General features: G+C 41.3%; 1 pseudogene across 1 annotated transcript; it reads right to left on the bottom strand.

Moving 5' to 3' along the window:
* Nucleotides 1–4193: 4193 nt before the first annotated feature.
* Nucleotides 4194–4755, bottom strand: LOC308618032 (large ribosomal subunit protein uL22-like; annotated as a pseudogene). Its single transcript has one exon. The product of its transcript is annotated as a large ribosomal subunit protein uL22-like (transcript).
* Between the last annotated feature and the right edge of the window lie 5528 nt (nt 4756–10283).

Below are 10283 nucleotides of genomic sequence, written 5' to 3'. Positions count from 1 at the left end.
ATGAAATTTAGCTGGCCACATAGCTGCCAGGGGAAAAGACTACATTTCCCAGCTTTCCTTGTAGCAAAGTATAGTCACGTGACCAGGCCCTGGTTAATGACATATGTGGAGAAGTGAGATAGGCAACTTCTGGGCATGTCCTTTCCTCCCTTCTTTCCTTCATCGTATTTCCTGAACGTGGCTGTGATGGCAAAATTAGGCCATGTGGATGAGGGATACTGCTTGGGGAGAATGGGTAACAAGATAGAAAATTTTGGATGCCTGGCCCACCGTATGGGACAGAGTTCCAGAAGGCCCCTTGACCATCTACCTAGGAACTGTTAAGTCAGATAGAAAGAAACTTCTGTCTTCTTAATTTGGATCTCTGTTACCTGCAGTCAGACTTGTAGCCCAATTAATACCTCATATAAGTAGGAAAAAAATTTTCAGTTGTAGAGCCATGTGTATAGTATGATATGATTTTAAAATATCTGTGAAAGAATTTGCCTTGTATGTATGCATATATGCTTGAAATGTTTAAATGATCTTCAAGAAAAGTGGGAAAGTACATGGCCAAGCTTCTAACTTTGATTTCTAAGAGGTGGGGTAGAGAGACATTGTTCACACTTTCAACATCTTTTTTTTTTTAACTTATTATAACAATCAAAACATCTTTTTAATTTATAGAAAAAATTATTTCAAGTCTTCCTGAAATAGGAGTTGCTAACATGAAGGTGCTAATTAAAACCATGCAGTGGAAGGCTTTTGGGCTAAAAGTTCAGGAACAGAAACCCAGCCCGCTGTTCTGCTGTGGCAGAATGCTATATCTGCCTTATATGTGGGGGGCTATTCTTTTTTTTTTTTTTGGCTGCATTGGGTCTTCATTGCTGCATGAGGACTTTCTTTAGTTGCAGTGAGCGGGGGTTACTCTTCATTGTGGTGCGCAGGCTTCTCATTGCGGTGGCTTTTCTTGCTGTGGAGCACGGGCTCTAGGCGCGCGGGCTTCAGTAGTTGTGGCTCGTGGGCTCTAGAGCACAGGCTCAGTAGTGGTGGCGCACGGGCTTAGTTGCTCCGTGACATGTGGGATCTTCCCGAACCAGGGCATGAACCTGTGTCACCTGCATTGGCAGGCGGATTCTTAACCATTGCACCACCTGGGAAGTCCTATATGGGGCTCTTCTTACAAACTTCTTTCTAGATAGAGGTCCTGCTGGCTCTTTTATGTGGTTGGGTAAATGCTACTGGGGAGGACTGATTATTTTGTAGTAAAAAGAGAGGAACTATTGTGTTTCATACAACATTATCTCTCTCTTTGCTTCTATTATGGGGCAGTTGTGGGACGAGGTGGACAGAATGAATGAGGGAAATAATTAAACTGTGGAAAGACATCTCCCTAGTGACTTCTGACCAGCTGACCACGTGGCCGAAACTCAGAGTGAGAAGGGGTGTCAGAGAGCCAGGAATTTACTGCCCGCAATGAATACAGCAATCTCACCCGCAGGACGCAGAGAGATTTACACATTTGTTGATACGGCCCCAGTTGGAAATGAAAATTAGGAAATCCTGGACTTCAGAGTCAGTAACCAGCAGCAAAAGCTTTCAAATTCTTTTTCTAAGCATTTGTTGAGAAGATAACTTTTCTTTCTATACTCCGCCCTACCTCCTTATTTTTCTAAGGAGAGAATGATGCCACAAGACTATAGTTTGACAATAGTTAAAATGGCACGATTCATTGAGAAGAGGAGCTACTTAAATTTTTCCACTTGACCAAGGAAAGGGAAACTAATAGCTTCCTTTGGTTTTCCATATCTGGGTAAAATGGACAAAAATCACTGAGAAGAGAAGGATGTGGCACAGACACATTTGAAAGGACATCTTTTCCAGGACCAAAATGAAGACTATTCAAAAAGTACTAAATAAATTCTAAATGGAATTCTGAATTTGAATTTGGAGGTTGTCTGGCATAATAGAAAGAATAGGGAATTTGGAATCAGCTAGGTGTGGGTTCAAATCCTGATTTTCCACTTATAGCAGTGTAATAGGATGTTAAGATAAAACTTTTTTTTTTGGTATCACTTTTGGCCAGGGCTTTAAGACCATGCTATTAATTTACATTACAACATGGGGTATGACACCACCATGTAGAACTTGCAACAAAGTGTTTAACACCATATTGGGACTCTTATCCCCTCAGCATCAAGGATATAAAAGGGTTGAATAGAGATTAGAAGATTTTTATTTGGAAAGGTGGGACATTTTTCTTTTACCTCAAGCCCAGGGAGAAGGTCTTCAGTGGGACCACAAGTGAGTTTGACATGTGTCCCAACGGATTGATGTTTGAGTCACGCTGAAGACATCAGAAAGGTAAGAGACTGTTGTTGCTTCGTTTCACCAAGAGAAGAGTGAAAAGATGCTGCATAAGGATGACTTTCACTCCCCAGGCTGACTGGGGCAAAGAGCATATGTGTCCTTCTGACCAGATGTTGCCCAGGAGGGCTGTCTTAGCTGCCAAGCTGCCAAGAAGGTTGCCTGAAAGGGCAAAGTGAAGTCAGGAGAGAGTGTGGTTGGGTCCTGCTGGGTGAGGTTTGTGGGAGAAACCCAATCTTTGAGGAGTCTCTGAAGAATCCACATAAGTGCCCCTTGAAACAAAGAGTCAGTTGTATACAGCTGCCCATCCTAGGAAGTGCTGGTGTCACAGCACTACGGTGGCAGGTGGGGTAGGATTGTGAAAGAAGACTCACAGGACCTCAGTAGTTAGCGCTTATCAATCTACAGTTCATTGCAGGAAAAGGATGAAATAGAGCATCAGCATTAAAGCCAGGACATACATCTCAGCCAAGGGCGGCCTCACAGCAAGGGGTCAGGAGAGCCCAAGTTCCAGGTGTCTTCCTCTGTAAGGGCTGAGGTGGGATGCCCCTGCTATCTCAGCTCAGGAACCACCGATTTGTGTACAGAATACTTAGGAACTGGGGAGCCCAGGGGAGAGTCTGGGCCAGGGTTTCTCATACTCTGCTGGTCACATGGGTATAATTTTGCTATGCAGCCAGCTCCAATGGCCAAGGTTTTTGGGGGGCTCTCACCAAGACAGGTGCAAATCATCAGCCTCACTGTTATCCATAAAGATGCTGACAAGCTTGTACAAACCACTCCAAACTCCTCAGACACATGATTATAAAGTGACACTATTAATCATGCCTTGGCATGTCAGTGCCATGCTGGTGCATTTCATATCTGAGTAAAACAGCTCAGCCTTATTCCAGGCTTGCTGGCATTAATCCTCTCCATGTACCAGCTCATGACAACCTCTGTCTAATAAGAACATTTCTGCCCCTGGCTTCTCCCTGTGCTCTAAGCCTAGAAGAGGTGAACGCAGACTAGGGATTGGAGGGGAACAGAAACTCAAGATGAAGAAACAGAAAAGGAGCTGACCACATCTATTTCCTTCTCAAAGCATGTCTGACAGGAAGAAGACGTCATTCTAAATGTAATCGAATCTTATGACTCTTCTGTAAGACTGGATATTTTAATTATTGAACTGAGACCATTTTCATGAAGTACACATAGCTGGAAAATTCTTTTTTTTTCTTATTGGTGATGATTGACCATAAAACCATGAGACTTGTCTTCAATTTCTTCTAGCAAGCAGGGCAAAACTTAGGCCTCCCAGGATGTGTTTGAATAGGTAGGAGGAGAAGATGATTAAGCCACACATGAGCTTGATTCTTTTCGTATATGGATTCCATGAGAATATCAAAGGTGAAATTGGACAAGTGTTAAGGAATGTCCGAGAAAAATGAGAGATGTTAAATAAGTAAAAATTGATGATTAAAACTCTCCCTTTCCCACTTCAAACCTAACTAGGAATAAGCACTGGAATCCTATTGCTTTCTTTTTTAAAATTTAAAATTTAAATTTAATTTTTTATTGAAGTATAGTTGATTTACAATGTCTCAGGTGTACAGCAAAGTGACTCAGTTATACACACACACACACACACACACACACACACATATATATATATTCTTTTTCAGATTCTTTTCCATTATACGTTATTACAAGATACTGTGTACAGTTCCCTGTGCTATACAGCAGGTCTTTGTTGTTTGTCTATTTTATGTATAGTATTGTGTATCTGTTAATCCCAAATCCCTAGTGTATCCCTCCCTCCCTTTTCTCCTTTGTAACCACAAGTCTTTTCTTGTTGTTGTTTTTTTTTTTTACTTTTATTTGCATTTATTTTTTGAGGCATTTATTCCCAGGCCATAAGTAAGTTTTTGTTTCTTCAGTTTCTTCTGGGATATCTTTTTCTTCTGTGCAACCTCCACTTCTGGTTTAGGAACAATCTGTTCTTTTTCAGTGAGGATCATCTCAATGTGGCAGGGAGAGCTCATGTATGGGTTGATCCTACCATGAGCTCTGTAAGTCCTGTGCCGTATCTTGGGGGCTTTGTTCACCTGGATGTGCTCAATGACCAGAGAATCTACATCTAAGCCCTTAAGTTCAGCATTACTCTCTGCATTTTTGAGCATGTGCAGTAAAAATTCAGCACTCTTTTTGGGCTACCCACCCTGTGTCCAGCCTCATTGTTTGGCCTGGGCACACCTACCAACTCCATCATTGTAACAACGGAATGGCACACATTGCTTCCTTAAAGTGACACCCTTCAGATACTTGGTGGCTTTTTGGATATGCATACCCTTAATGGCCTGGGCAGTTTCACGAGTGTTCTTAAAGTGAACATGAAGATTTGAACCTCTTGACTTGCATGATTTTGTGGGGTTTTCTGGGTCAAGTGAATAGAGAACCGTTTTTAGAGGTCACCTCAGGCTGCTTACTGGAAAAGGAAGCACAGGTCTTTTCTTAACAAAGCAAAATGTTTACTTACATCGTTTGATTTTATGATGAAGGAACAGGGATTAAGATACCGGTTTCATGAGTTTAAGAGCTGGTTTGCAGGATTAAGAGAGATCTTGAACAGCTGGGAAGATTGCAGGGTTGACACATGGAACATGCTCTTCCAGGCCATTAAGTCACGTCACCAGGAGCGGAATGATAGCTCCCTTTCCCCAGGCTCCCTTGCAGCTTTTGGTTTCTGGCCGTCTGATGAGGGCGGAAGTGGTGTAAGCCACTTGCAGACCTGGTTTTTAAAAGCCAGGCAGACTCTCCAGATTCCTCTTTCTCTGTTACTCTGAAGTTTTCTAGATGAAAACAAGACAGAGGAAGTTCTCCTGACCTGTATAGGGCTTTGTGTGAACAAGTTCAGCCATAGAAATGTTGGGTTCACTGTAGGTTAAACCATCCTGACTAATATATGGGAAAAGACCTAGGAAGAAAGGAAGCAGCAAAAACATAAAGCAGTTTTCCCAAAACAGATCTAAAGGTGGAATCAATATTTCTCCTACATCAATATTTGTTGAAGAGAGCAGGGAATAGGGAAAGAAAGAAGAAATGCCATTAAATAATTTTACCTTGTGGTTACACTAAAAAATGAAAAACTTCTAAAAAAGAATAATACATATAAACAAATGTATAAAAATCATACAATTTTCACAAATGGAATATGTCCATGTAACCGAGTGAGTAGTAATAATAATAATAAATCAACCCAGAGTATTACCAGGATCCTAGAAGCTCTCTTCATGATGCTGTCAGTCACAAACCCACAGAAATGCCTCTGTTCCGATTTCCAACGCTGTGGTTGCACCTGAGCTCTGCTTGACCATGTGGTTACAAAACAACCTCACTCCCCAGACCCACTTAAGTTTCCATATTACCCAGAAACTCCAGGCTTCTCAAAGTTTCTTAATTTTTTTGCTTTCATAACGTAGAAAAAAAATAAGTTAAAACAATGAGGAACTGAATGAAACAATTATCAAACTGATTTTAATTCTTAGTGGATTTTATTTTCTTTAATTTCATTTTCTTGGGATAAATATCGTATGTGTGTATGTCCACAAAAATTTATAAAACTAGTTATATGTTACCAAAAAAGGTCACCTTATTACATTTTTAAAGGTAGAGATTTTACAGGGAAATTGTATGGTCGTAATTCAATACAGTTAAAAACAAAGACTGGAAAGTTACCAAAATATTACTGCATGGAGAATAAAAATAAATAGAAAACACTTGGTACAATCCAAAATCAAAACTGAAGTTACAGTCTTTTTAAAACCATGAAAATAATGCTTTATCTTAAAACCTAATAGTCACTGCAAAAGCTATTCTCATAGAAAAATCCATAGCCTTAAATATCTTTATTATTATAGAAGTACTGAAAATAAACATTGCCTATCTTAGAATAAAATATAATAAATCAAACAAAACAAGCCAGGAAGTGAGGATTACCATATTGCATCAATTCTAAGGCTCACTTTCCTTTTTATTTTGACATCTCTTAAATCAGAACATGTCCTCAATTTCTGTTGACCATGTAGCAGTGTGACCTTGTTATTACCTGTGCCTGTAAGAACTTGGCTGTTCTTCCTGGTGGCATGATTGAAATCCCTTGAGATGTCAGTCAAAAAACCATTTAAGCACTGTTTGAAGAAGGACTATGAATACTGGTTGATGTCTGAAATACTTTGAATGACACTTCCAGTAAGAGAGAACTAGCATCAAAACTTGAAGAGTGAGTATCAGCAATTCGGAAGAAAATCTTGGAAACAGTTGTGGGTCGCTCTTAGGAAATGCTGTGTCACCAGCACGGAGGACAAAATTGTGTGGAAAAATTGGAACATTGATGACTGAGTGGATGATGATTTAAAAGAGCTGGTCTCTCAATCAGAAGACATCTTAGAAGTACTTTAAGTGATTTTATGTTTTCTTTTATGGATGCATAAGAGAAATATGATTAAAATTTATGCCTAATGAGTCTAAAAGAGCTCTTCCAATAAGTAAAGAATAAACAGTCTAAGTGATAAGAAAGCCTTATGTCCTAGGTAATGTCGAAGAGTTTTATTTTTTTAGCGGTGTCCAAAATAATGATGAAATGGGGTTACACAGCCAAAAGTTAAAGTTATGAAATAGAAAACTGAAAGAGTAGCATGTATAAATAAATGGAAAAACTAGATTTTTGCAAAGATTGGTAATGTATAAATAAATTCTTCATGAGCCTGGTTAAGGACAAAAGTGTGGGAGCAAAAATATACAGGATTAGGAGTAAGAAAAGACACAGAGCTAACAGAGAAGGTAGATTGAAACAGTAAGAGAATATTCATGCAACTCATCAGCAACCTATCTGAAAATCAAGAACCGGGGTTGGTTGGACCTAGAGTCCATCATACAGAGTGAGGTAAGTCAGAGAGAGAAAAACAAATACCATATGCTAACACATATATACAGGATCTAAAAAAAAAAAAAAAAAAAGGTACGGATGAACCTAGTGGCAGGGCAGGGATAAAGATGTAGACATAGAAAGTGGACTTGAATGTAAAGCAATTATATGCCAATAAAGAGGTTAAAAAAAAAAGAAGAAAGTGGACTTGGGGTGGGAGGGCGAAGCTGGGGTGAAGTGAGAGCAACATTAACATATATTCACGACCGAACATAAAATCGTTGGCTGGTGGGAAGCAGCAGCATAGCACAGGGAGATCAGCTCGGTGCTTTGTGACCACCTAGAGGGGTGGGATAGGGAGGGTGGGAGGGAGGCTCAAGAGGGAGGGGATATGGGGACATGTGTGTGCATATGACTGATTCGTTTTGGTGTACAACAGAAACTAACACAGTATTGTGAAGCAATTATACTCCCATAAAGATCTATTAAAAAAAAAGATACTAGGGGTTGGCAAACTTTTTCTCTAGGAGGCCGGGTAGTAAATATTTTAGGCTCTGTGAGAGGTAAATCGAGGCTATTACGTAGGTATTTAAATAACCATTTAAATATTTATAGAGAAAGATGTGGCCAAGATGGTGGAGTAGGAAAAGACCCTGAGCTCATCCCCTTCCATGGGCACACCAAAATTACAACTATTTACAGAGCAACTATTGATGAGAATGACCTGAAGGCTAGCAGTAAAGATTTTCCACAACTAAAGATAGAAAGAAGAAACCACAAAGAGATGGGTAGGAGAAGTGGAGACACAGTATGGTCAAGATTCATGCCCCTGGGGCAGGCCATCCACAAACAGGAGAACAACCACAATTGCAGAGGTTCTCCCCAAGGAGTGAGAGGTCTGAGTCCTGCATTAAGCTCCCCAGCCTGGGGGTCCTGCACCGGGAAGATGAGCCCCCAGAATGCCTGGCTTTGAAGGCCAGCAGGGCTTGCGTATGGGAGAGCCAGAGGGCTGTAGGAAACCAAGACTCTGCTCTTAAAGGGCGCACACAAAAATCTCACATGCTCCGAGTCCTCGCACAGAGGTAATACTTTGAAAGAAGCCTGGGTCAGATCCCCTTGCTGATCTTGGAGAGCCTCCTGGAGAGACAGGAAGCAATTTGGACACCCCCTAGGGACAAAGATGCTAGCAGCAGCTATTTTGGGGGAGCTCATTCTATCCTGAGGACATTGGTGATGACAAGTGCCATTTTGGAGTCCTCCCTCTAGCCTACTAGTGCCAGGGGCTTACTGCCCACCCACAGGCCAGCACCAGTCTTGGGACCCAGTCCCCCACCCCCCACTTATGGGCTGTCATCAGCCCTGGACACTCTGGGCTGTGCAGCCAGCTGCACGGGGACCTGGCCTGGCCCAGCAGGAGGCTGGCAACCACCACACGAGGCAGGGCCTGGCAGCTAACTGGGCTGAGTGCCAGCTTTAGTGACCAGTGGGTCCACAGCAGTCACCCCTACCACAACAGAAAGGCCCACACAACCCAGATGAGGGGCACCCCTAGAGCATAAAGCTCTGGTGACCAGCGGGGAGGGTGCTGTTGGGTCCCACAGGAGGTCTCCTATATAAAGCCACTTCTCCAAGATCAGGAGATGTAATTGGCCTACCTAACATGTACAAATAAATACAGCAAAGTACCGAGTGAATGGTATGTTACAACCAAGGAGAAAAGGCAAGGGTGGTTGCCTCTAAATTATCAAGAAATTTATCAATAATTAATTATATCAGCAAATAAGAGAAATGCAAATATGATCAGAGCAATAAATGCTAAAAAAATTTGATTAAAAACAACCGCAGCAGTTATTCCTAAAAAAAACCCCTCTAAATAAATGGCAGTTAAAAAAAGGTATTTAAAAATAATTAATGAGTGAAGAGAGTCAAAATATACAAACTTCCAGTTATAAAATAAATAAGCCATGTAATGCGCAGCATGGCGACAACAGTTAATAATTCTGTATTGCATATTTGAACATTGCTAATAAGTAGATCTTAACAATCCTCACCACAAGAAAAAAAAATTGTAACTATGTATGGGGACAGATTTTACCTAGACTTATTGTGATGATCATTTTGCAATATATACAAATATTGGATCATTATGTTGTACACCTAAAACTAATACAGTTATAGGTCAACTATACCTCAATTAAAACAAAAGACTTGGGCTTCCCTGGTGGCGCAGTGGTTGAGAGTCCGCCTGCCGATGCAAGGGACACGGGTTCGTGCCCCGGTACGGGAAGATCCCTCATGCCGTGGAGCGCCTGGGCCCGTGAGCCGTGGCCGCTGAGCTTGCGCGTCTGGAGCCTGCGCGTCCGGAGCCTGTGCTCCGCAACGGGAGAGGCCACAACAGTGAGAGGCCCGCGTACCGCAAAAAACAAAACAAAAGACTCTTTCTTGAAAACGAAATAGGAAACATCACTCTATGTACTGAAATGATGAAGGCAAGTCAATGAAATTCAAAAAAGACGTGCCAACTATTGCCTTTATCATTCTATATCATTTTGGAGGTTCTCTTGTATATACTAAGACAAAATAAAAATAAAATACAGTAAGTCCCCTACATACGAACCTTCAAGTTGCAAACTTTCGAAGCTGTGAACGTGCATTCCATCAACGTCTGGCGTGAGTGCAATTGCAGCTTGCCCTCTGTCTCCTGTTGCTGACGATCCTTCAGCTCTACCGTCTCCCACCTCCTCTCCCTCCTCCAGTCAGTAACTCTTCTTACCTGTTCACTTGATGCCAGCCCCTGTATGCCAGCTGTTGTATTGTACTACTGTACTTTTCAAGGTACTGTACTGTAAGAGTAAACATGTTTTATTTTTTGTGGTTTTTTTCGTGTATTATTTGTGTGAAAGTATTATAAACCTATTACAGTACAGTACTATATAGCCAATTGTGTTAGTTGGGTACCTAGACTAACTTTGTTGGACTAACGAACAAACTGGACTTATGAACGCACTCTCGGAACAGAACTCGTTCATAT

This window comes from Mesoplodon bidens, assembly GCF_964165515.1.
Source record: "Mesoplodon bidens genome assembly, chromosome: 5".
NCBI lineage: Eukaryota > Metazoa > Chordata > Mammalia > Artiodactyla > Ziphiidae > Mesoplodon > Mesoplodon bidens.
The sequence above is the reverse complement of the archived record's forward strand: the minus strand, read 5'-3'. Positions and strand labels throughout refer to the sequence as shown.